Source organism: Dipodomys merriami, unplaced genomic scaffold, assembly GCF_024711535.1.
Source record: "Dipodomys merriami isolate MVZ:Mamm:240054 unplaced genomic scaffold, mDipMer1.0.p SCAF_192, whole genome shotgun sequence".
NCBI classification, from domain to species: domain Eukaryota; kingdom Metazoa; phylum Chordata; class Mammalia; order Rodentia; family Heteromyidae; genus Dipodomys; species Dipodomys merriami.
The window spans coordinates 1,811,425-1,837,388 of NW_027203293.1; the positions used below are offsets into that span (position 1 = coordinate 1,811,425).

General features: G+C 38.3%; 1 protein-coding gene across 9 annotated transcripts in view; it reads left to right on the forward strand.

Moving 5' to 3' along the window:
• LOC138831335 (ecto-NOX disulfide-thiol exchanger 1) overlaps positions 1 to 25,964 on the forward strand; it is a 542,641-nt gene that overhangs the window by 152,015 nt on the left and 364,662 nt on the right. For 6 of the 9 annotated variants that reach the window (XM_070028466.1, XM_070028467.1, XM_070028455.1 and 3 more), the window contains exon 4: positions 10,600 to 10,732. The exons of the other annotated variants lie outside the window; for them this stretch is intronic. The gene's annotated coding sequence lies outside the window, so the exon portion shown is untranslated. The remainder of the gene's footprint in view (positions 1 to 10,599; positions 10,733 to 25,964) is intronic. 9 annotated transcript variants of the gene reach the window in all.

A 25,964-nucleotide genomic window follows, 5' to 3' on the forward strand; every position in this document is an offset into this window, starting at 1 on the left:
CTGTATCCTAGCATTGTGAGGCTGAGGAAGGAGGATTGTGAGTTTCAGGCCAGCATGTTCTACATAGCAAGACTTTGTCTCATATAAACAAACCAAAAGTCAGAGTCAAAGAAAAACAGCAGCAAGAGGAGAGAGAGAGAGAGAGAGAGAGAGAGAGAGAGAGAGAGAGAGAGAGAGAGAGAGAGAGAGAGAGAGAGAGAGAGAGAGAGGCAGAGAGGCAGAGAGGCAGAGAGGCAGAGAAGAGAGAGGGGGGAGAGAGAGAAAGAGATCAAGAAAATCTGGACATTTATTTTTCAGGAATTTTTACATTGTGAATCAATTTTCTTAATAGGTATAGTCCTGTTCAAATTGTGTGTACTCTACACATGATCCATCTCCCCAGTCTTTCTTTTCTTTTCTTTTCTTTCTTTCCTTCCTTCCTTCCTCCCTCCCTCCCTCCCTCCGTTCCTTCCTTCCTTCCTTCCTTCCTTCCTTCCTTCCTTCCTTCCTTCCTTCCTTCCTTCCTTCCTTCCTTCCTTCTTTTTTCCCTTCTTCCTGTTAGTGTCTCAGGCTTTGCTTTAACAAGCATCTTGGACTTCAATATTCCTACCTCCATCTCTAAAGTTTCTGCACTATTATCTCTTTCCATCATTTCTTTCCATTGATTTTTATCTTTAATTTTCTTCAGTGACATTTTGGAGTTTTCAGTGTGTAATCCATTCACTTCACTGGTTATTTTATTCTTTTTTGCTGATATTATTAATGGGTTGTTTTCTTAATTTCTTTATGGATTATTACTAGTGTATAGAAACATAAATGATTTTTGATTGCTGGTCTCTGTATCCTTTGTTTAGTTCAGTTAATCTAGCTTATTTTTTTAAATAGAATCCCTAGGATTTTATAAATATGTAATCTTTGTATCACCTGAGAATATGGATAGTTTTACTTTTTTCTTTTCAGTTGGTGTGTGTTTATTTTCTTTCTTAATTGGCCTAGCTGGGTGAAAGTGGCGAGAATGGACATACTTGCTCATTCTAGATTTTAGATAAAAATCTTTCCACTTTTCACCCTTGAGTATGATGGGTGGTCTTTTTCTGTTTTTTTTTGTTTTTTTTTTTTTTTTAAATTGTGAGAATACCGTACAGAGGAGTTACAATTACATGGGCAAGATAACGAGTACATTTCTTATCAAGTATTGCTGCCTCCTCTTTGTTTCCCCTTCCCATCCCTTCCCATACTCCCCCCGACCCGATCCCCTCCCCCAGCAAAGTTGTAAAGTTCGTTTTTCAACATAACAACTTGTACATCTCATTGTTGCAATGGGTCCACCTGTATCCCTAGTTAAATGATTTGTTTTTTTCCCTTCCCCTCCACAAATTATACCATCAAATACAGTGAAAGCAGGGGTTATACCATTGGGGAAGGACATACAAAGCAACAAAGATATCATCTTATAAATATGTTAGAAACAATTGCATGAAAGAAAAAAAAATTTGAATACTACTTATCTTGGGGTTCATTCCCCTAACATCAACTTATCTGACCTTTTCTGCTTGACTCAGACATATACTAGTTATTGCAAATAAGGGAAACCATGGGACCTATATTTCTTTGGGCCTGGCTTACTTCACTTAATACAGTTTTTTCCAAGTCTTTCCATTTCCTAACAAATGGGGCAATGTCATTCTTTCTGATGGAGGCATAGAATTCCATTGTGTATATATACCACATTGTCTTGATCCATTCATCTACTGAGAGGGATCTGGGTTGGTTCCATATCTTAGCTATAGTAAATAATGCTGCAATAAACATAGTTGTGCTGGTATCTTTAGTGTGGTCTTGTTTGTGATCATTTGGGTAAACACCCAAAAGTGGCTTGCTGGGTCATAGGGGAGCTCTATGTGGAGTCTTTTGAGGAACCTCCATACTACTTTCAACATGGTTGAACAAGTGTACACTCCCACCAACAATGAAGTAAGGTTCCCTTCTGTCCACATCCCCTCCAGCACCTTTTGTTATTACAGTTCTTGATTATAGCCATTCTAACTGGGGTGAGGTGGTATCTCAATGTTGTTTTGATTTGCATTTCTTTTATGGCTAGGGAGGTTGAGCATTTCTTCATGTGTCTATTGGCCATCCTTCTTTCCTCTTCAGAGAAGTTTCTCTTTGTCTTTAGCCCACTTATTTATTGGGCAGTTGTTTCTTTGAAGATTTGTTGTTGGGGGATTGAATTTTTTGCCTTCCAGGTATATTTTAGATATGAGACCCTTGTCCGTTGTATGGCTAGTGAAGATCTTCTCCCAATCCGTGGGCTTTCTATTGATCTTGCTAGCTATATCCTTTGCCATTCAGAAACTCTGGTCTTTTTCCGTTTTAACTCAGATTTCATACTTATTTAATGGGACTCGGCCATGTGAGCTACACCCCCAGCCATTTTTATTTTTAGCTATTTTTCAGGTAGGATCTTGCCTAGGATCTGATAGCCTCCCTTATAGCTGAGATTACAGGCACAGATTACCATCATCAGCTTGCAGACTAAGATGGGATTCTGCTAACATTTTTGTCCAAACTAACCTCAGACCCTCATCTTCTTGATCTTTGTTTCTGTAAAAGCTGAGATTATAGGTATGAGCTGTCACACACCCATGCCTGTCATCTTTTCATATATGGTTTTACTGTGTTTTCTTCTATATGTAGTTTGATGGCTTGCTTTCATTTTGTGATGGAAGATTCAATGTGGTCAAACATTTTTTAGCATGTAAGATGACCATGTGATTTTTCTTTTGTTCTGCTAATATAACATTGAATGTGAATCTGTTGAATCATCCTAGCATCCTAGTGATAAGTCCCACTTAGTGGAATGTGTTGTTGAGTCTGATCTACTGGTATTTTGTGCAGCTGTAGTTTTTACTTGGAGTTTTGTCTTGGAGGGTATTTTTATGTTCTTTTTTAATTGTAAAAATACTATACAGAAGCGTTACAGTTACATGAGTAAGGTAATAAGTACATTTATCGAGCATTGTTACCTCCTCCTTTGTTTATCTCCTACCATCCCTTCCCTCCCCAACTTCTCCCTCCACTGCCCCAATTGTAAAGTTCATTTTCAACATAGTGCCTTGTACATCTCATTGTTACAATGGGTCAACCTGTATCCTTATTTCAGCATGTTGTTATTTCCCTTCCCCTCCCCAAATTAGAAAAAAATATATATAAGTTGCAGGGCACTGACATCAAATACAGTGAAAACAGGGGTTATACCATGGGGGAAGAACATATAAGAGAAACAAAAAAGTCACATAGCATATTTTAAATACGTTAAAAACAACAGCAAGAAAGAAAAAACCACTTGTGTCCCTATCTTGGGGTTCATTTCACTTAATATCATCTTATATGGTCATATGTACATAGCTTTTGACTTTTTCTGCTTGTCCTAGTCTTATACTAGTTATTGCAAATAAGGGAAACCATGGGACCCATGTTTCTCTGGAGTTTTCTTGTTGGGGCTTGGTACAGGGATAATGTAGACCACAAAAACCAAGTTTGGAAATGTTCTATTCTCTTCAGATATTTAGAAGGGTTTCAGATGTTTGGTAGAATTCATCAGGGGAGGCATTCTGTTCCAGACTTCCCTTCATTGGGAGACTTTTGATGACTGATTTACCTTTCTTAATATTAGTAGTTTCTTGCCTGCCTTATCTTGTGGCATTAGTTCTCATGCCTTCTCTTTCACATTTGATTTTATATATTTGAAACTTCTTTCTCTCTCTTTTTCTTGATTAACCTAGCTGAAAGTGTGATCATTTTGTTGAAATTGGGAAAAACAAAGGAGAAGACAACAATGCTTGATAAGAAATGTACTCATTACTTTGCTCAGGTAACTGTAATCCCTCTGTATAGTATTCTGAAAACAAAAAACTTATTTAAAAAAATTAAAAATAACTCTTAGTGTTGTTGATCAATTCATTTTAAAAAACAGCTTAACTGAGATTATATACTCTTAAGTGTATAATGCAACAGTTTTTACTGTGTGTACATAGTTGTACAACAAATGTAATAATCTAATTTTAGAACCACTGTCACCATCTTAAAACTAACATGGGACCAATTTCAGACATAGCTATTTTAATTGCATAAATGAAAGACTTTTGAGGACCTTCTTAGTTTGTTTTTTGGCAGTACTAAAGATTGAGTTTAGAGGCCTCATGACTGCTAGGCAAGTGCTCTATCCCTTGGGCCATGTCTCCTGCCATTTTTACCCATGCAAAGTTATGATCCTGCTTTATATCTGAGATAGCCTGGGTCACAATCCTATTCGTATGGTTTTTTGTGTCTCTGGATGACAGGCACATGCCCCTGCACTCAGCTGTTTACTTTCTTTGTAGCTAGGCAAACAGAAGTACACCATGTGCTGGGACATTGAGTAAGATGAAGTTTCACAAACTTTTGTGCTCCAACTAGCTTTGAACCTTGATGCTGTGATCTCTGCAACCCACATAGGTAGTATATCAGGCACGAGCCACCATGCCTTGGCTCTGAACAACCAATTTTTGACTGAAAAAATATGATTTACCTTCAAAGATGGGTCAGTAAATTATAATATTTACTAAAAGTGTTCTCTTGTTAGCAACCCTGTTATTATCTTGTATAAATGTTTATTGTTTATTGTATGTCTTGAATAAATTCTTTTATTTCTACCTCGAGTATTGAGGTTTGAACTCAAGGCCTCTGTTACTAGGCAGGTACTTTGTTGCTGAGCTATGCCTTTATTCCTTTTCCGCACTGGTAATTGGAGATACTCTCACTTGCTGGATAGATATGAATCTATGCCATAATCCATCTATTCTCCTTATATCTAGATGACAGCACCTACCACCTCCAGCTTCTTTCTGTTGAAATACGGACTTCTTTCCATTGAAATGTGGACTTTTCTACCTAAACTGGCCTAGAACCATGATCCACCTAATCTTGGCCTCCCATGTAGCTTAGGTTGACCAGTGGGCACCACTGTGCCCAAATATAAGTTGAGAAGGGATCTTTGGTTGGCCTTCTGTTCTCAGTTACTTGAGTAACTAGGATTCCAGGTATGAGCCTTGGGTACCCAGCTTCTATAATTTTTATAGGAGTATTTTTCGTTGACAAAACCTATATATACTTATCCTAAACAACATGTTTTGAAATAGGTATGTGTTTTGGAATGTCTAAACTGAGCTAATCAACATATGTATTACTTCACAAATAATAAACCTTTTTACTACTCAGAAGAGATCTAGTACATAACAGAAGGCGTAATATTTACTTAACTCTGAGTAAGTAAACCTGATTGATGGTATTGAGGAGGTGAGTACAGGTCAGTGAGGGACACGATGAAATGAATGTTTCTAGTCCTGAGTTGGCAGGACCCAGTCTGTGCTGTAGTAGAAGGCCCGGATGTGTGCCTGTTATGTAAATGACTCATTTTGGGAATCATGTTATAAAATTCTCAGTGGAAAAAAAACTGAGAAGAATTTGTAAGAATAGGTTAGGAGACTAAAAATTTTATACAAGTGCCCCTAGAGGAAGAAAGCATTAATTTTTGAATCTATTAAAAAACCCCAAACAAACAAAAAACCCACCAAAAGCCCTTAAACAAAAACTTTCCATGAGCTATAAAATCTTCTTTCTCTATGGTTGTTTTTGAAAGTACCCCAAATTCTATTCCTAGGCTTCTTGAAGAAAAAAAATTTGCCTTCACATCTGATGATAGTTGAGACCCCAACAAATATGTTATTTCTATTCTTTTAGATCCAGTTCTCTTTCTGATCTTTCTCAGTCAAGAAAGGGGAGGTGGGGAGGGAAGGGATGGTAGGGGAAAAACAAAGGAGGACGTAACAATGCTTGATGGGAAATGTACTCATTACTCATGTAACTGTAACCCCTATGTACAGTATTTTTCACAATAAAAAACGTATATTAAAATATAACCAAAGCAAAAAGTGCTGGAGGCATGATTCAAATGGTAAAGGAGAAAGCCTGTCTAGCAAGAGGCAAGTCCCTAAGTTCAAGCCCCAGCACTGCCAAAATAAAAAACTTAAACAAAAATACAATTAAAAAAAAAGTTGAACATGTAACTGTAACCCTCTGTACAGCATCTTTACAATAAAATAAAACTAAAAAAAAGAAACTATCTGTCTCTCAGATATGGTACTCTGAGGTTGATGACTCACTAGAACACGTGTTTAATCTCAACAGGGCGAATCTGAATTTTTATTGTTAGCTTTGTCCCTTATGTCAACTGGGCCTGAAACATCTCTGCTTGCCATTCCTGACTGTCCCAACATCATCTTACTCCAAAAGACTCCTCCTGCTCTCTCAGACTATTTTTCCACAGTAGTTAAAATGATTTACCCCTGGCTTCCTCTCCTATGTTCATGCTTCATCAACTCTGACCACAAAACTTTATTAAAAGCTCCTTAACAACACAGTATTAACATTCACACGTAGAAATGAGTTTGGGATGATTAGTTAGATATGAATGACTAAAGAAAACTGAAGGATTGGCATAAAGGGAAAAAATAGTATTGTGAATGTGCCACCAGACTCTTGATCATGTGGGGAATCTGTTTATGAGGCCAGGGAATTAGTAGGCTGGAAGGCAGTGACATTGCTGGAATTCATGAAGAAGACTGAGGTACCATGCCAGGGGCGAGTCTGGCCCTTGGGCAGAGTTCCCTGCTGCAGAGAGAGGCTGGCTTGTTATGCAAACTGTACAAGTAATCCTTAAGTCACATTCTGTAGTTGCCAGCACACTTTTGCAATGTGATTGTACCAAAGAAGCTGTGCTAGAATGCATTAGAAATAATGATTTAAGACTGTACTTGCTCTGTTGAAATAACTTAAATTACATGGTGCAACATACTTTTCCCAGGTGGCTAAAAAATCACTGACTTAAGATATTTAAAATGTCAGAAATGTATGTTCCTAATAAGGTTTGGGAATCAGCCATACTTCAGGGAGTACTGCAGGTCTTCATCATCATCATCTAAGTAGCCCTTAGAGAGTATGTGAGTTGTGACTTGATTTCTCTCATTATAAAATAAATCTGAAATGAATGATGCATTCAGACATCCAGACACAGAGGAACCAGATGTGTGGTGGGGTCTTGTTTGCAACTTTCTTCCTTCCAATACTTCAGTATGCATCTGACACTTAATATCTAAGCATTTATACTGAAGGATCATTCTTTGAAGTGGAGTAACCCTCCATCCCTGACAGATAGCTATGTGAATGCACATGTGTGTCTGGGTGAACAGAGCTGGATTGGGCAATAGTCCATTTCCTGGGCATCTTGTACTGAAATATTATTGGGAGAAATAGGAATCCTGGCATTTGAGAACCCTTTGGAGCACTAAGCAGTTGACAAGCAAAATTTATTCTAACCCCTTCAAGAGGCACAAAAGAGATAATGAAAATTGTTGCCATTGATGAACTGTTGAATATTTTTATAAAGTATCTATGGTTTTTTATTAATTTCTCTTGTAACATTGGAGTTTTGTACCGGTCTTGAGCATGCCAGACAAGAGCTTTCTCACTTGGACAATGCCTCCAAAGCCCTTTTGTTTTGATCTAATCATTTGATCTTAATGTGTTATCTTCTTCACTTTGCCTGATCTGGCCTCAAACAGAAAGGACACTGTCCCTGAGCTTCTTTGCTAAAGGCTAGTACTCTACCACATGATCCACATAGCTCCATTTCTGGCTTTTGGGTGGGTAATTGGAGATAAAATCTCACTGAGTTCTGTTTTGATTTCCTTTTTCAAGTTTTTAAAAGTTTTTATCATAGAGGTTCTAGAAAGAAGGATGGCCAATAGACACATGAAGAAATGCTCAACCTCCCTAGCCATAAAAGAAATGCAAATCAAAACAACATTGAGATACCATGTCACCCCAGTTAGAATGGCTATAATCAAGAACCCTAATAACAACAGATGCTGGAGGGGATGTGGACAGAAGGGAACCTTACTTCATTGTTGGTGGGAGTGTACACTTGTTCAACCACTTTGGAAAGTAGTTTGGAGGTTCCTCAAAAGACTCCACATAGAGCTCCCCTATGACCCAGCAATCCCACTTTTGGGCATTTACCCATATGTTTCCAAACAAGACCACATTAAAGCTACCAGCACAAGTATGTTTATTGCAGCATTATTTACTATAGCTAAGATCTGGAACCAACCCAGATGCCCGTCAGTAGATGAATGGATCAAGACAATGTGGTATATATACACAATGGAATTCTATGCCTCCATCAGAAAGAATGACATTGCCCCATTTGTTAGGAAATGGAAAGACTTGGAAAAAATTGTATTAAGTGAAGTAAGCCAGGCCCAAAGAAACATAGGTCCCATGGTTTCCCTTATTTGCAATATCTAGTATAGTATGAGATAAGCAGAAAAGGTCAGATAAGGTGATGTTAGGAAAACGAACCCTAAGATATGTATTCAAATGTTTTCTTTTCTTTCATGCATTTGTTTCTAACACATTCATAAGATGATTTCTTTGTTGCTTTGTATGTCCCTTCCCCACAGTATAAACCCTGCTCTCACTGTATTTGATGTCGGTATAATTTGTGGAGGGGAAGGGGAAAAACAAGTCATTTAAATAAGGATACAGGTGGACCCGTTGAAATAATGAGAAGAACAAGTTGTCATGTCAAAAACGAACTTTACAACTTTGGTGGGTGGGGGGAGGAGGATTGGGTTGGGGGGCAGGGGGGGAGGATGGGAAGGGATGGGAAGGGGAAACAAAGGAGGAGGCTCCAATGCTTGATAAGAAATGTACTCATTATCTTGCCCATGTAATTGTAACCCCTCTGTACAGTATTTTCACAATAAAAAATAAATAAAAATAAAAAAAATCTCACTGAGTTTGAACCTGTGATCCTTGGATCTCAGCTTCCTAAGTAGCTAGGAGTACAGGCATGAGCCACTGGCGTCTGGCCTGATAAACATTTTTTATGAGTAATATTGGAATCTAAGCCCAATTTTTGTAGCTCTTCTCTGGCTCAACAGGTATTTGGAAAACATTCTTACATAAATGAAATCCTTAAGAGCGTAGGTTTGGTGTTTTTCTTATATTCATATGGTCATTTGAAATACTTACATTGACACAATTTATATGATTCTTGTGCCATAATTTAAGACTTTTCAGTGCAATTAGTTTATTTGTGTCAGCATTAGTAAGAGTTAACAAGGACATTAAAATAAAATGACATGGTTTATTTTACACATAAGAAAAGAACTCTGCTTTCAATCGCAAGTGTGAAGTTAACATGTAGAAAAATAATCAGATGCTACATGTGCTGTATGATTGCTTTGCCTTTTATATTTGAGTCTTAGGTTTTCATCTCATCTTTGGGCTTGTTAACATCAGCATCAGAATTTGCTAGTGCAGCTTCCAGACAGCTAAATTTTATATCCACAACACCCCAACTGAGAGCTAACATTATCTCTCACACCAAAGTGTGAACCACTTATATAAATATAGATAAGCAGAGGTTGAAGCAAATGAAAGTGCTACAGTTCATCTAAGCGCATGAACCACTGCTACAAACTAAGCATGGAGAGATGCATCTATTAAAAGGTTATGAGGGGAGAAGGGGAAAAGAAAGGCTAACTGAGAGTGAATTTGATCAAGGTACTTTGTGTGCATGTATGGGAAATCAAAATAAAATTCCTTTTATATGATTAATATATACCAATAAAGAAAGAGAATAGTTCAAATATAGAGAATTAAATTTCCCCAACTCCATTTAATAAATGTTGAGTATGTAATAGTATAAGTTTGGATGGGTACTAAACCTTTAGTCTTTCTGGACACTCCTATCATTTAAACCCAGTTTGGCAGGTTTTGTGTATGTGTGCAAATATTTATGTGTATGAAACACACACCCATACCAAAAGTAGCCAAATGGGACTACTTTGCTGAATTAGAATCTTTGGGTGGAAAGGATTTATAAAAACAATAACGAACTTTCAAGGTCTCAAACTAATATGTTATTGAGTATAGACAGGCATTAATATCTAATATGGGCATAAAAGAAAACCTTACTCACTAGGTGCATAAATAGAAGGTAGTGGATTGTGGTTTGCTGGATTGCTGACCATAAAAAAAATCAGAATCTATCTGCATAAATCAACATGATCATGAAAACAAGCAGGGATTGGGAAAATGTTAGGTAACAGCTTGGAAGCTCACAGTTCAGAGACTGGGATTCTTGCATTGATCGAATGCCTGCCTGTGACAGGCTCTCTGAAGGGCAGTTCACACACATTGTAAGTTGAAAAGAACAGAGAGTTGGATAGAAGAACAATTGGCAGAGATTAGATTAGAAGGGGTGATGTGGAAATTCAGATGGGGAGAGAGGCTGGTACCTGGGGTACCTGACCAGAAGTTAGATACCCAGGGGTTATTTTACTGCACTTACTGCCAGGGGCCTTAACAAAAGGCTACAGCTGCCGCCTCCTGTGGGACTTCCATGAAAGCTCTTCCCACATTAACTGTAAAATAGGTCTCGGTTTACATATAAATATGAAAGAATAATGAATTCGTAATCTTTACTGAATTCTTTTTTTTCTTTTTATTTAGACCTTGCACTCCGCAGACAACTGAAGAAATGGCTTAGAAATAGACAGGTGTGTTAGGAGTTAATAACATACAATTCAGCTGTGATTTCAGTTGAGTTGCTGGTGGACTGATGCCTGGTGTGTCACAGGGAGAGGTGAGTTAAGAGGGATTCCAGGCTTTTGGGGTTGAAGTTGGCCAGACCTGAGACTTTGCTCTTGTTTTCCATTCCCACCTCGGTCTCTCATTGGCTGTTGGTTTCCTTTTGTTGACCTTGGACAGGAAGCTCCATGGGGCCATATAGGGACCTGCTCTAATGCATCATATTGGTTTCTGTTACTGGGCCTGCAGCACAGCAGTCTCTTGGTACATTCTCTGAATGAAGATAGCTCTCTCCATGGTATAGTCTCTGTAAAAGACCTCTTATAGGGATATTTCTCTAAATGATAACCCTACTTTATGGGTGGTCATGAAGAAAATACCGGGGTCTGTAGCCCACTATATATAACTGATACACAGGAAGTATTACTACACTGATGCTATCATTACTAATTCTCATATTGCATGTCCTTCAGAATGTTGATATAATTTCCAATTCACAGAAAGGATGCACTCTTGGAGCAAAAATAGTGATGGGTTATTCTCACCATTTTCATTAAGACTTTGTCCTTCAGAGCCATCTCTTGAGTGACTCAGAAATAGAAGAAGGATTTCTATGTCTAATAGCCATAAAACCCTAACTCATTTAACTTCATCAGTGCAAATGGATGGGATGAGCCCTACTTATAAGGGTTAAAGTAGGACAGTTGTAAGAGAACCATCCCCAAAGGAAACAACTTTCCACCCATAAAGATTATTCACTATGATGATGGTTGTGTTAAAACTGCTAAAAAAAAAAAAAAAAAAAAAAAGGAAGACGGCTCATGGTGGTGATAAAAGTGGATGAGCTGTGTGGGAAACTATGCTTCAGTTGTCACAGAGGCCACGGGCTTCTAAATGCATCTTTCTCTGCAGCCCAGATGTTCAATGTCTAAATTAACATGCTTTGAATGGTGTCTGAGCCCAGATGTGAGTAGATAATGACATTTTATTTTGTCCTTAACAGTTTTGTAGATCTTTTTAAAGCTCAGAGATTGAGTTTAGCTGAGAATGAGTGAAAATTTGGTTGAACATCTGTGCTTCTGAAGTTTGTATTTTTAAGCTCTAGATGGAAACTCAGGCATCCTTCCAGATGGATGTAGACACCCAATCAATAAAAGTATATCAGGTAATGGAGGCTACAGAATTTAAAAGTGTCTATATAAATTCTTTATTTTCTCATACTATGGCATGAGTACCTATTTGGCCTAGTGTTGGATAAAAGAATAGACACTACTTTACAAATGGCCTTGAAAGTTATTTGCTTTTAAGAAGACCTTTGAGCCTGGCTCTGGTGGCTCACGCCTATAATTCTAGCAACTCAGGAGGCTGAGATCTAAGGATTATAGTTTGAAGCCAGCCCAGGAAGCAAAGTTTGTGAGACTGTTTATCTCCAGTTAACAACCAGAAAACAGGAAGTGGCACTTAGCTCAGAGAGTGGAGCATTAATCTTGAGCAAAAGAGCTCAGAGACAGCACTCAGGCCTTGAGTTCAAGCCACATGACTGACCAAAAAAAAAAAAAAAAAAGAATAAAAAGAAAAGACCTTTCTCAATGCTATTTTGCTTTTGTAAATTTGTGTACTTTGTGTGTGTGTGTGTGTGTGTGTGTGTGTGTGTGTGTGTGTACATTCCTAGAAATGCAACCTAAGACCTTACACATACTAGACAAGCATTCTGCCAGTAAGCTACATTCCCAGTCTTTGTATATGAATATTTTACAAGTGAACTTAATTGCTCCAAGTGTTTTATACAATAAATCTGTAGTCAAAATACCTCTGGAGAATGTAAGAAGTATAACCTCTCCTTGCTATGGGCACTCTGCCCCATGGAAGAATGTTCACTAAAGGTCATAGGGCCTATGATAGGAGCAGCCAACTCCTCTTGAGAAAGTGACATTCACTGTTCAACTAATGTGTATGAAGAACAATGAACGAGAACGTCCGATACATAAAAAAAGAAAGAGTTATTGCAGCTATATTTCTTCCTAGTGACTGGCTGATAAAAGAGAAAAGAGAATATATTAAACAGAGATAATCAAGAGAAAGAAGCCGATAGGAGAAGCTCAGTAAGATGAAATGTAAATACATTAACTTTTCTACCTGGCATTATTTCACAGAATAATTTTATTCTCCTTAGAACTTTATCTCAGTTGGATCCTATTTTCCCTTCTCATTGGATGGCTGAGCCCCACTGTGATGTGGGGGTGCGGCCATCCCCTCTGGAGGCCCATGATTTCCCCTACCTATGAGTGTAGTCCCAGAAAAGGCAGCTGAAGTCCATGAAGCTGCCCCTCCTGGTTTCCGCTCTCTGACAAACCGTCTGAACTGCTCACCCTGGACAGCCTTCCCAGTGCTTGTGGGTGGCTTCTCCTAAGGCCAAATGAAAGGGTTTACACAAATCCTTTAGATCCCTATGGAGTTCATCTCCAGGGGCTCCCTGAGCAAAAGCTTTAGGATACTGCCAATTAATATAATTCTGGAATGGCAGGAATTGCTCTATGTCATTGAATTGGAATGAGATACAATTTACTGTGTTAAGTGACATGCACCAGGCATGGGGCGGGGGACAAATATGTGGAATCTAACAAAATTGATCCTGTCGAAGTTGTGAGTAGAGCCATGGCTACAGAGATGGGAGGTACACACGGGAGGGGTGGTCAGTGGGTGCGTTGATAGCATTAAATAGAAGGAATAAGTTTGGTGTTCTATTATATAACAGGGTTGTTCTCTCTCTCTCTCTCTCTCTCTCTCTCTCTCTCTCTCTCTCTCTCTCTCTCTCTCTCTCTTCTCTGCATGCATGTGTGTATTTAACAGAAGTGTGTTACATATATTTTAGCATAGTGAGAAGAGAAGATTTGGAATGTTCTTACCATAGAGAATGTTTGAGATGATATTCTCACTACTCTGGCTTGATCATCACACAATATATACATAGGTTGGAGCATCACACTGTGTCCCATAAATATGGACAGTTGTCAAATGTGAATTAGAAATAGATTCTAAAATGAAATTAAGGGGTCCCTTCTTTGGTCATACTATCTCATACCTCAGGGTATTGAGGGATCCTAGTTGGAGAGCGGATTCAGGATTGGCCCAGCTCAGGTGGCATGGGGCCACTTCTAGGACCTCATGTGCTCAGATGGGGTGGGAGTGAGGAAGCTGGGTTCTAGAGTGAAATCCCTCCTGGAAGCAATGACCCAGCAGCTGGAAGCTGAAAGCCAACTATTTCTTGGTAGCATGGATGTTCTTGAGGCCAGCACCTACCCAGTAACCACATGTACCATCTCTCACTGTCTCTCAATAAATGGTGCAGCTGGGATTGTTTGGTGGATTCAGGCCTGTGTATACATGTTGGCTCTACTGATGGTTATCTCTGGACATGGGCTCCTTAAGCTGCTTCTTTCAATCTGTTTCTTCAAGTGTAAAATGGAGATAATACCTCCTCCTGAGGGTCCCTATGAAAGTTAAATGGCATGGTAAATCGAGAAATATACAGGGCTGTGTACATCTTAACCACTTATTATTGGATTTTTTAGATCCCATGACAGTTTTAGTCCCCTCTTTGTACAACTTACCAAAATAGTATCTAGCCTGTGGAACTGAAGTACTTATTGAAAGTATGATTCAAGAGTTGTTGCTGCGTTGTCTATAATTTCCAAGAACATTGTTTTATACAAATGTAATTCTCCTTATATAAAGATGCTTTTCGAGGAGATGCATGTGTATGAGTGTACGTGTGTACATGTGTGCCTGTATGTACACTAATCTTCATTTACATCATTATACCAGGCAGGCATAGTCTAGCTAACTTGGTGTATGAAAAGATTTAGTTGTCTTTAGTTTGTAGACTCAAGCCAGTTGCTGTTTTAATCACTGAAGTTCTTATTTGCTGACAATCCAAATCCTCCATTCAAAGAATTCTCCACATTCCTGGATTTGACATTCCAGATTGTAAAGGGAGTGGAGATACTTGGATAGGCGTATCTGTGCATCTTGGAAGAATTTCCTCTGCCTGACTTCCTTGCAGTTCCATACCCCTTGCCCCAACTAAGCACAGAGGCTTGCTGTAGATGAACCAAGTATAAAAATCATGCAAGTGGGGACACTTCTACCTTACCAAACTCCAGTGTGATGCTACTGGATGGTCTAGATCTGGTATGCTTTTTAACCCATTGCTCAGTAACTTCTCCATCTAACAGTTCATAGATTTGACAAAAGAACGAGGAGGAATGAAAAAACTTAACCTTTATTGAACAGTCTTAACTGGGAATTGTGTTTTAAGCACTCTAAGACCTTCCACTGAGGTAATCCAGGTGAAGAATTTCAAAAGAGATAACCTGTGTCTACCTACAGGGATGGCCTTGAGAGCCATGGTACCACAAATCCAAATTGGTCCTTCAGGGTGCCCCTGCTTGGCTGTCCAAATCCTTTCCAGTTCTTGCTGAGTGGTGTTCACTCTTTGCTTCCTTTCATCACCAAGGTGAATTCTGAAGAGCTACTTTGTTTTGTTTGAGGGTTGGTTTTTTTATTTGTTTGTTTTTTTGGGGGGGACAAGATTAGCAAAGAAAACAAAGTTGAGGATATTGCTGCTGCCTCAGATTGCTGGAAGGGCTTCTCTCATTATTTACTGCTAACTTTACTGGCAGATACTCACTATCTCTGCTCACACTCATCCCCAATTTACTTTCTGAACCCTTCAGATGGCAAGGCTATGGGGGCAATTTGGGCAAAACAGCAGAATCCCTGTACTAGAAGTGATGGAATAGTATAGAATTCGAAGGAGAGAAAATTGAGTAGACGTCAGCAGTTGTTATCAGACCACAGACCATTGTTCTTTGCAATAAGTATGAGAGAAATTTTAATCCAATTACATGAGTACATGAACAATTCTTGGAACTAGTCCACACTTCTGATGATGTTTGAAACACTAGCCAAGCATTGCTGCTGAGAGATTGTTATGATAGTTACTGGAAGTCTTGAGAATGTTAAGGATGTGAGGTACAAAGTAAAACTTCAAGAATTTCTGAAAGTATTTTTCTATGGGTACCTGGAAAATCAGTACTTATAAAGCAACTTCTACTTGATCTAAATATGACTGGAGGAGAGTTTAGACAACTGTGAGTGTTTTCAGAGGCCTTCCTCTGTACTGGGGGATAGTAAGTTGGAATACAATGTAATTATGTGAAATTAGCTTTTTTAGCTAGATGCTGTAGCATGTCTTTAGAAAACAATTGATTCATATTTTCTCTTCTTTTTTCCTCTCTCTCTCTTTCCTTCTAATTCCTTCCAATCCCTCCTCCCTCTTTCCATCTCTCCTTCCTTCCCTCTCCCTCCCTTCCTCCCTCCCTCCCTCCCTCTTCCCTTCCTCCTTCCTCCTTCCCTCTCTTTCTCTTTCCTTCCTTGCTCCCTTTCTTGCATTAAAATTGCATTTTCAGCCTAGACAAATCTATAAATATTTTCATAGTGTTGTAAAAATGTTGAAAATCCATTCAAACTAATTTTGAGGAATTAACTTAAATCACATACTAATAGACATTGATATTCTGTTAGTGACAAGAGTAAATCATGCTGTTAGCACTGTTGCTACTATTTTGTCCTGGAGTTCTATTTCCATTCTGTGGTTATTCAATTTTATTTTTAAAATGTTATGATGGCATTTTAAGTCATCTATAAGTAAAATCAAAGGATTATTCCCATAAGTTACTCAATCACTTATTTTTACCTGTCTCATGCTCAAGATTTTAAATTACTATAGTATACATTAATAAGTGATGCTTCCAAGGACTGAATACTTCAGTAAATATATTGATTTGCTGGCCTACAGTAACTTAACTCAAGAAGTCACATTTAGACTGTAACACCACTTGGTATAGTTGGATTCCTGTCACATGTAATATATAGTCAAAAAGATGTTTAGTTATTTTTTAGGGTTTTTTTAAAGCTGAGGTAAGTGATTAGTTACTTGCTAACAGTATACTATGAAAACTATATTCAGAGTATTAGGACGGTCAGGAGAAATTAGCCTCCCTATGCACAGTGGTCTAGAGGCCAGTCCCCAGCCATCTCTGTTGTGGTGCAGTATGGGGTGGAGACTTCATCAAAAAGATCATACCTAGCCCATAGGCGAGGCCCTGGGGGTTCATCAAAACCACAGCTACACTTTTGAACCCAGAAGCTCTTTGAGAAGAGTTACCTCAAACATATATTATTAAAACCATGATTATCATACTATGCTTTGTCTGCATCCATGAATGGGAACTCAGATGCATTTTAGGCCAAGAAGATATAGGTAGAGGGAGCCAAGGAAAAAGCTGGTTGAGTACTCTGTTACCAAATCCCAGGCCCAGTAGTTTTTTTTTTAAAAGAGTTTTCATATTTTTATGGAAATATTTGATAGATAGAAACAAACAGATGCTATGGACTTGCATCATAAGACTAGTAAAACATACACTTCTATGTACACTATCCAGTGAAAGACCGAGCTCATTACCAACCAAGCGGAAACCTAAGCTTTCCCATCTGCTGATTCTCCCTCCCTTCTGTTTCCTACTGAAACACTCTTTTGTGGCTTAGATGTCCTTTGAAGTCTTTTTTTTTTAACTTACAATTTTTCATCTTTTTTGTATATATTTTTTATTGTAAAATACTGTACAGAGGGGTTACAGTTACATGAGTACGGTAATGAGTATTTACACAACTTGGGTGGGGAGGGAGGAGTTGGGGAGGGAAGAGATGGTAGGGGAAAAACAAAGGAGGAGGTAACAATGCTCTGTAGGAAATGTACTCATTTCCTTTGAAGTCTTACATGGATGGGACTCATGTTTTGCTTTTTCCTTAAACTCAACATTGTTTTCCTGAGCTTTATTCATATTGATTTATATAGTGACACTTCATTAATTTCCACTGCTGTGAAACATTCTATGGTATTGTAGTCCTAAAGTTTTTAATTATCTTTTGACAGACATTATATGAATTGTTTATAGTTGAATTCTGCTGGTATTTTGTCTGTTACAAATGTCTGTTCAGACCTTGTACTGCTCAGACACAAGTGTTTCTCCAGAGCAGGGACGTAGTTATCGAGAAACATTGAGTCAGTGGGTATGTTCATCTTTATATACAATGCTGGATTCTGTGCTTGTATGGCCATTCACATTCTTAAGTTTTCAAATGTTCTCAACACTCAGTGTTCTTGTCAACACATGGGAACTACAATTTTCTAATTTCTTCTTTGATGTATATTCACCAGATTAATATTTGAGCATCTCATCATCAGTTCATTGTGCACTTATGTTTCCTTTTCTTTGAAATTCTATTTGTAGCAGGGTGCCAGTGGCTCATGCTTGTAATCTTAACCACTCAGGAAGCTGAGGTCTGAGGATTATGGGTTGAAGCCAGCACAGCAGGAAAGCCTGTGAAACTCTTATCTCCAATTAACCACCAGAAAACGGAAAATGGATTTGTGACTCAAAATGGTAGAGCTGATAAAACTCAAGAACACCACCTAATCCCTGAGTTCAAGCCCCACCATTGACGAAGAAAAATTCTATTTCTGATGACTGCTTGTTTCTCTTCTGGTTACCTTTGTCTTCTAACATACAACCATTTTCATTATATTTCACACAGAGATCTTTGTGAATTTTACTTTTGTTATGTCAATGGACTAACACTTCATTTTATCTTATGTTTCTTTATAAATTTGACTTTAGTTGTAATGTGTTTCTTTTCAAATTTTGTTTTAGCCCATGTCATGTTCAGAGCCTTAAAAAATACATTTTCTGTTTTGTCTCTCTAGACTGCAATTTAGATAATTCTTTCACATCTTTCTCCTAGTCACTTCTCTTGTGTAATTATTTGTGGTAGAATTCATTATTAATTTTTTTCTTTTTATGTTCCCAAACATTTGTTTGTTTTAGTCTTAGATTCATTTAGATTGTTTTTTTTTCTTCATTTTAAGCTATGTAACTACTTTATGTTCTGTATCAGATAGTGCTGAGGTTTTGGTGGCTTGCTGTGTGGGATTGGTTCTCAATCTGCATTTGGTAATACTCGTGAGTTCATCATTGGTTGAAATGAATTCATAGGAATTGTAAAGTACTTGTACCAAGGATATTTATTCCAGAATAAACTTGTTTATGCTTCAGGGGGCTACATAGAGAGCTGACTGAGGGATCTAGGAGTTTTTATTTAATTATTTGGCATAGGAATTTTCTTTTGCTAAAAATTTTATTGTAAAGGTGATGTACAGAGGGGTTATAGTTCCATAAGTAAGGGAGCCTAGGAATTTTCTGGTTAGCCCAAATAATACAAATTGGTTCCCATACTGGAAAGAGATCTGGTCTTCTGTTGCAGATTAAGAAACACTATTATTTTCCTCATCAATATTATTGTTTGAACTGAGATCAGACAAGAGCAAGGTAGGCTACTTATTTGTTTCCTATGCAATAGGCTGTTAGTGTCTAGTGTTCACTTCACTGAGCCTGAGATTCCTTCCAGTATAAGTTAAATTTAGAAGCCTCAGGTCTAACAGCCCTGCTTCACTTTAGACACATGGCTCTTTTTAATTTGTCTAATTAATGTCCTAAGTTTGGATGCTTGAGTAGGTTAGTCATTTTTTTCAGGGAAGCCCCAGCATCAAGTTTCCCACTCTGGTTTTAGTTTGTAGGTTTCATTTTTTGTTAATTGTTGTCATCGTTGTTGTTTTTTCCGAAGAGCTCAGCAATGTGTTTACACATAAATTAGTTGTTAGTAATCAATATGTAGGTATTTTATGACAATATAGTTTTCTTCCAATGACTGGGAGTTTAACTCTGGCTCATGATATATTGCTACTAAAATAGAACTATTTCTGCAGGGCATTGGTGGCTCACACCTGTAATCCTAGTTGCTCAGGAGGCTGAGATCTGAGGAGCCAGCCAGGCAGAAAAGTCTATGACATTCGTATCTTTAACCAGCAAGAAGCCAGAAGTGGAGCTGTGGCCCAAGTGGTAAAGGTCCAGCCAGTCTTGAGCTTAAAAGCTTACGGACAGTACTCAAGTCCTGAGTTCAAGCCCTAGGGTAGGATCTGTGTGTGTGTGTGTGTGTGTGTGTGTGTGTGTGTGTGTGTGTGTGTGTGTGTGTGTGTGTGTGTGTGCGTGTGCGTGTGCGTGTGTGTGTGTGTGTGTTTGCGCGCCTGCCTTTTCTCATCACATCTGGCAGAGAAATGGACATATTACCATTGAAAAGAAGCGTATATCAGTTTTTTCTATTGTCTTTAACTGTTGTTTTGTGGAGCTGAAACTAGGTCCATGGTTAAAGGGTTAGTGAGAGCTCCCTGTGTCTTCTATATCTACATCAGCAGAGAAGCTCTGCTTTGGACATTTGTTTATGGAGGTTCTGAGTGGAATGTCCCATTAAGGACAAGAACTGGAAACTGAGGCAGTCCCATGCACTAAGGAAGGGACTGGAGCTGGAAAGCTATAGATCTCTAGGATCTATGGGAGATGATGTTCAAGTATTTGGCTTCAAGTGTCAACTTCATTTTCTCTACATTAGAGTGCTGTAGACTCTACTGGTTCACAGTACAGGCTTGTGTTTTAATCTTGTTCTTTGATGGAGTGGATTTTTTTTCTGCCATATTCACAACAGACTAAAGAAGGCAGAGTATAAGCCCTACTGTAGTTTCTGTCTTTATTTAATAAAAAAATTAAGAGCCAGAGAGTGATGTGTTTTTTTTATCTTATAGGAAGTAAATAATAAAATACTATGATACAGATTTTTTTTTACTCTCCAAACACTTATTTATGTATTTTGTTTTAGTGAGGTAATAATAACCCTATCTTTAAGGTATGTAACAATACTTAAAACATAGTTTTTTAATATTACCAGGTCAATGTGAGAAAGTGAAATTAATTTATATGATTTATTACAGACATACTTAACCTGAATTTAGGTCTTTTTCCCAAGAGTGAAATCAAGGTAAAGGTTTTTTGTTTGTTTGTTTTAATTTAGTTTGTCTCATTTCACTTTATTAATTGTTCACTTTGTTCCATTTCACTATAAGCATAATTTGGGCCTCCATTTTCATTGCTTTTTCAGAAAGGCAGATAACTTTAAAAAGTACTTTTCTGTCTACCTACCTTTTTATGGAATTAAAAAGAAACAAGTTGCTGGGCGCTGGTGGCTCACGCCTGTAATCCTAGCTACTCAGGAGGCTGAGATCTGAGGATCGCGGTTCAAAGCCAGCCCGGGCAGGAGAGACCCTGAGACTCCTATCTCCAATAAACCACCAGAAAACCGGAAGTGGCACTGTAGCTCAAGTGGTAGAGCGCTCGCCTTGAGCTGAAGAGCTGAGGGACAGCGCCCAGGCCCAGAGTTCAAGCCCCACGGCCGACAAAAAAAAAAAAAAAAGAAACAAGTTAATGCAGAGACCCCTAAAACAATGTTGGTACATTCTAACATAATTTTTGGTGCTTATAACTTCTAAAATGAAGTGATATCAACTGATAGTTGAGGACTAAGTGCATTTGTTTTCACATAGTATTAAATTATTATTCACACATAAATATGTAACATGTTTAAAAATTAGTAAGACTGCTAGAGAACATTGTGACACTCTGATTTGAGTCTAATGGGACTAAGTATAGACTGGAACATTAAGTCAAGGTGAGCTATACTGTCAGTGCATGAGACAGTGCTTTGCAGAAACACAAGGTTTCATTATTATGGGAAAACCCACTGATGGATTAGCTTACTCATAAAGAATAGAACTGACATGTCAGTATTCTTTAGGTAAAAGCCATTCTCCCCTGTTACTCAGGGATGTGAGTTAGTAATATGGGACTGTTCTCAAATAGGTTACCATCATCCAAGAGTGCATTAGCCATCCGCATGTAGTACATGAGAGTCATGAAGCAAACCTCTCACTGTATTAGAGTCTAATTTTCACTTTGATATTAGAAACTTGGAGATAGACCAGAGAAAAGAAGTGGAAATTATTTGAAAAGATTAAAAAAATGTATTCTCAGAACTGAAAGTCGGATTTCTATATAACTAAGAAGGAAAAACTATGAGGTGTCATAGAGGTAGCTCTTTAGAGAGAGGAACTGGGACTGACAAATATCTCTTGCCATACACATCTGTGTGTGTGTGTGTGTGTGTGTGTGTGTGTGTGTGTGTGTGTGTGGGTGGGTGGGTGTCTGTGTATACTAGGGCTTGGACTCAGGACCTGAGCATTTTTTTTTTCTTTCAAGGCTTGCATTCTACCAGTTGAACCACAGCTCTACTTCCTGCTTTTTATTGAGTAATTGGAGACCTGAGTCTCATAGACTTTCCAACCCAAGCTTGCTTTAAACTACAATTCTCAGATCTCAGCCTCCTGAGGAGCTAGGATTATAACTGCTGAAATCTTGGTGGTCTCAACCACTGTCAGTGTCTGGAATATCACAATTTTTATTCATAAATGTTTAAAATCCATGACTAGGCCCTTCACTCATTTAGAGCTGCAATTCTTTTTTATGTTTTTATTGTAAAAATACTGTACAGAGGGCTTACAGTTACATGAGTAAAGTAATAAGTACATTTCCTATTGAGCTTTGTTACCTCCTACTTTGTTTTCCCCCTATCATCCCTTCCCTCCCCACCTCCCCAACTCCTCCCCCCCCCATCCCAAGTTGTAAAGTTCCTTTTCAACATAGTGTCTTGTATATCTCATTGTTACAATGGGTCAACTTGTATCCTTATTTCAGCATTTAGTTATTTCCCTTCCCCTCCCCAAATTAGAAAATCCTGTATATACAAGATGCAGAGCACTGACATCAAATAAAGTGAAAACAGGGGTTATACCGTGGGAGGAACATACAAGAGAAAGAAAAAGCACATAGTAGACTATAAGTACATTAAAAATAACAGTAAGAAAGATAAAACCTCTTGTGTCCCTATCTTGGGGTTTATTTCACTTAACATCATCTTAAATGGTCACATAGCTTTTGACCATTTCTGCTTGTCCAAGACTTATACTAGTTATTGCAAATAAGGGAAACCATGGGACCTATGGTTCGTTGGGCCTAGCTTACTTCACTTAATATAATTTTTCCCAAGTCTTTCCATTTCCTAACAAATGGGGCGATGTCATTCTTTCTGATGGAGGCATAGCATTCCATTCTATAAACATACCCCATTTTCTTGAGCCATTCATCTCAGTTGGTTCCATAGCTCAGCTATGGTAAATAATGCTGTGATAAACATAGTTGTGCTGGTAGCCTTAATATGGCCTTGTTTGTGATCATTTGGGTAAATGCCCAAAAGTGGGATTGCTGGGTCATAGGGGAGCTCTATGTGGAATCTTTTGAGGAACCTCCATACTGCTTTCCAAAGTGAATGAACGAGTTTACACTCCCACCAATAGTGCAGTAGGGTTCCCTTTTGGCCACATCCCCTCCAGCATCTGTTGTTATTAGATTTCTAAGTGGGGTGAGGTGGAATCTCAATGTTGTTTTGATTTGCATTTCTTTTATGGCTAGAGAAGTTGAGCATTTCTTCATGTGTCTATTGGCCATTCTTATTTCCTCTTCAGAGAAGGTTCTCTTTAAATTAAAGCTGCAATTCTTAATCTGCAAAGCAAACAGACCAGGTTAATTTATCCCTAATGTACCCTTTGAGGTGAGAGTTTTAGCATTAGGAGTTGTGATACAGGCTGACTATTCCTGCACTCTCTTGCGCACTGAAAAAGGAGAGGCATGCTGCCCAACTATGAAAGACTTTTTTTTTTAAGAAAAAAGAATTATAATTGTTATTATCCTGTCAATAGTGAGCCATTTGTCTTGAGGCATTATCAGATTTATGTCTCATGAAGAACTTCTGCGACACTCTTGTCTAGACTGATGTTGGAGGAAAGAGTGTCTAGAGAAGATGCAGGGAAACTAGCAAAGTTTCATAGGATGAAGCTGTGGCTCAGAAGGTACCCAAGAATGTGGGGAGGGTTACAGATTTACAAGGTAGAATCCATGGGTCTTGATGAGTCATGTGGGGATGTGGTAATGAGAGTGATCAATGAATAGGATGCTTTGAGACCATACCATGGACCAATGAGAGAATTGTTGGTTGGTAGAGAAGTTCCTATTACTGCTGTAACAAATCATACAAAGGCAATAGTTTAAACAACATATATTAGTTATAATTATGTAGGTAAGAAAGAGATTTTAATGGACTAAAATGAAGATATCTACTGAGCTTTCCTCCCTGTACTCTGGGTATTTATCTTTCTCTACCTTTTCAGCTCCTAGAGGCTGTTTACATTATTTGCTTCACAATCACCTTCTGATTCAAAACTAGCAATGTCCAGTCAAGTCTTGCTCACCCCAAATAGCTGTAACACTTATTTTTCTACCTCTCTCATAAGGACCCTTGTAATTAAGCATACCCATTCAGATATTCAGGAAAGACCTCCTTTTCAAGGTCCTTAATCATGTTTGCCAAATTTCTTTTGCTACATTAGTTGGTATATCCAAAAATTCTAGGGTTCAGTATACAAAGGTGTTTATTCATCACACTACAGCTAAGATGGAGAAGGTGAACTCAGTTTGCTCATATGATCTTGATAACAAGTTGAGACAGTTGGACCTCTGATTTTCATCTGGAGATGGAGATTTTGGTGACAGATGACTTGGATTGTAGGTTGATAAGGGAGTGCTGGAGGAATTCTATCAATGACGGAAGTAGTGAATAAAAGCAATGATGACATTTCCTTACTAGCAAGGTGCTATATAGGTCAGTGGCTCCAGTTTACCTGCTCTTAAAAATATGTAACTTGTATTCCTAAAGAGCCAGAAATTGGTTATTTTATTGGATTTCATTGCTTTTGATGTTATACTCAGAATAACAGATGCATGTTGATCCACTTTCTCAGAGTTTGTCAACAACGGTTGTATACATACAGCCTTTTGTTACTGTTCTCACTATAGGTTAATGTCCCGTGAGGTCCCACACCCTACACACTCTATCTCTGTCTCTGTCTCTGTCTCTGCTTAATATGCTGTTCTTTGCAAACCTCTGAGTGTAATTCTGATAGGATTGCTGACCCTGATGCATTAGCAAATGATACTACATTGTGAAACATCACTCATGACTCTCTCCCCAGCTTATCTGTTTTCAGTGAAACTGTAGAACACAGGCAGCTACTTGATGAAGAGGGTGAGACTGAAAAGAGGGAATGTGTGTGAAGTACTTGTTTCAAGCTAGCCAGTTCCACCTAACTTCTTCACTCATCCCAACCTCCATGTCTGGAATTGATGGGAATAGCTGCTTTTTGGTTTCTGCAGTAGCCTTTGCTGTCAGCTCCTTGCTGCCTGGGGGTAATTAGAGTTTCAGAGTCTGGAGCTTAAGTCTGCTTCATGCTACCATGACTTTGGTTCAGGGATGATCGTGGAGTTGGCCTCATAAATACCAGGCTGATTTCCAGACTTTGCCTTTCACTTTGTACACATGTAATAATATCATTTTAAGAACAACTACCACACATGAGTCTTTGATACATTTTAGCTTTTATGAACAGAATTTTTATATGTTCTTGCAGCAAATGTGCATCAAAGGATTGGGTTGATTGGAACACAAAGGCAACAGAAGATAGGGCCTTCATCCACAAAAAGTATATCTGGTCTAGTAGAACTTGACCCTCCTAGAAATATCAGTAATACAGTGTCAAATGTAGCAAGTTCTCTAAGGGCCACAGCATTCTTTGATGACTTGATATTTTAAATAGGTTGTTTTTCTTTTTTCTTTATTATTTTTTTATGCTGGTCCTTAGACTTGATGTCAGGCCCTGGGCACTATTCATGAATTTTATTGCTCAAGGATAGCACTCTACCACTTGAGCCAGGGCTCTACTTCTGGCTTTTTTATTGTTAATTGGACATAAGAGTTTCATGAACTTTCTTTTCTGAGCTGGTTTTGAACTTTGATTTTCAGGTCTCAGCATTCTGAGTAACTAGGATTACAGGTGTGAGCCAACAGTACCCAGCTTAAGTGGGTTTTTTTTGTTTGTTTTTTTGTTTGCTTTTTGAGATGAGAGGATCTTTATATTTGGGAAGAAGTTTGGACAGATGGAGTTCTGCACACAGATACAAAAGTAGTAAAGATTAGCCATAGGAAGTAGTGTGAAGAATGATGAAAAGTAAATGACATCATCTTATTACCACTGGAATAGTGAGAGTAATTTGGAATAGTCAATCCTGTGTCACAGATGATTTTGCTATTTTTCATATGGAAATAATGTCACA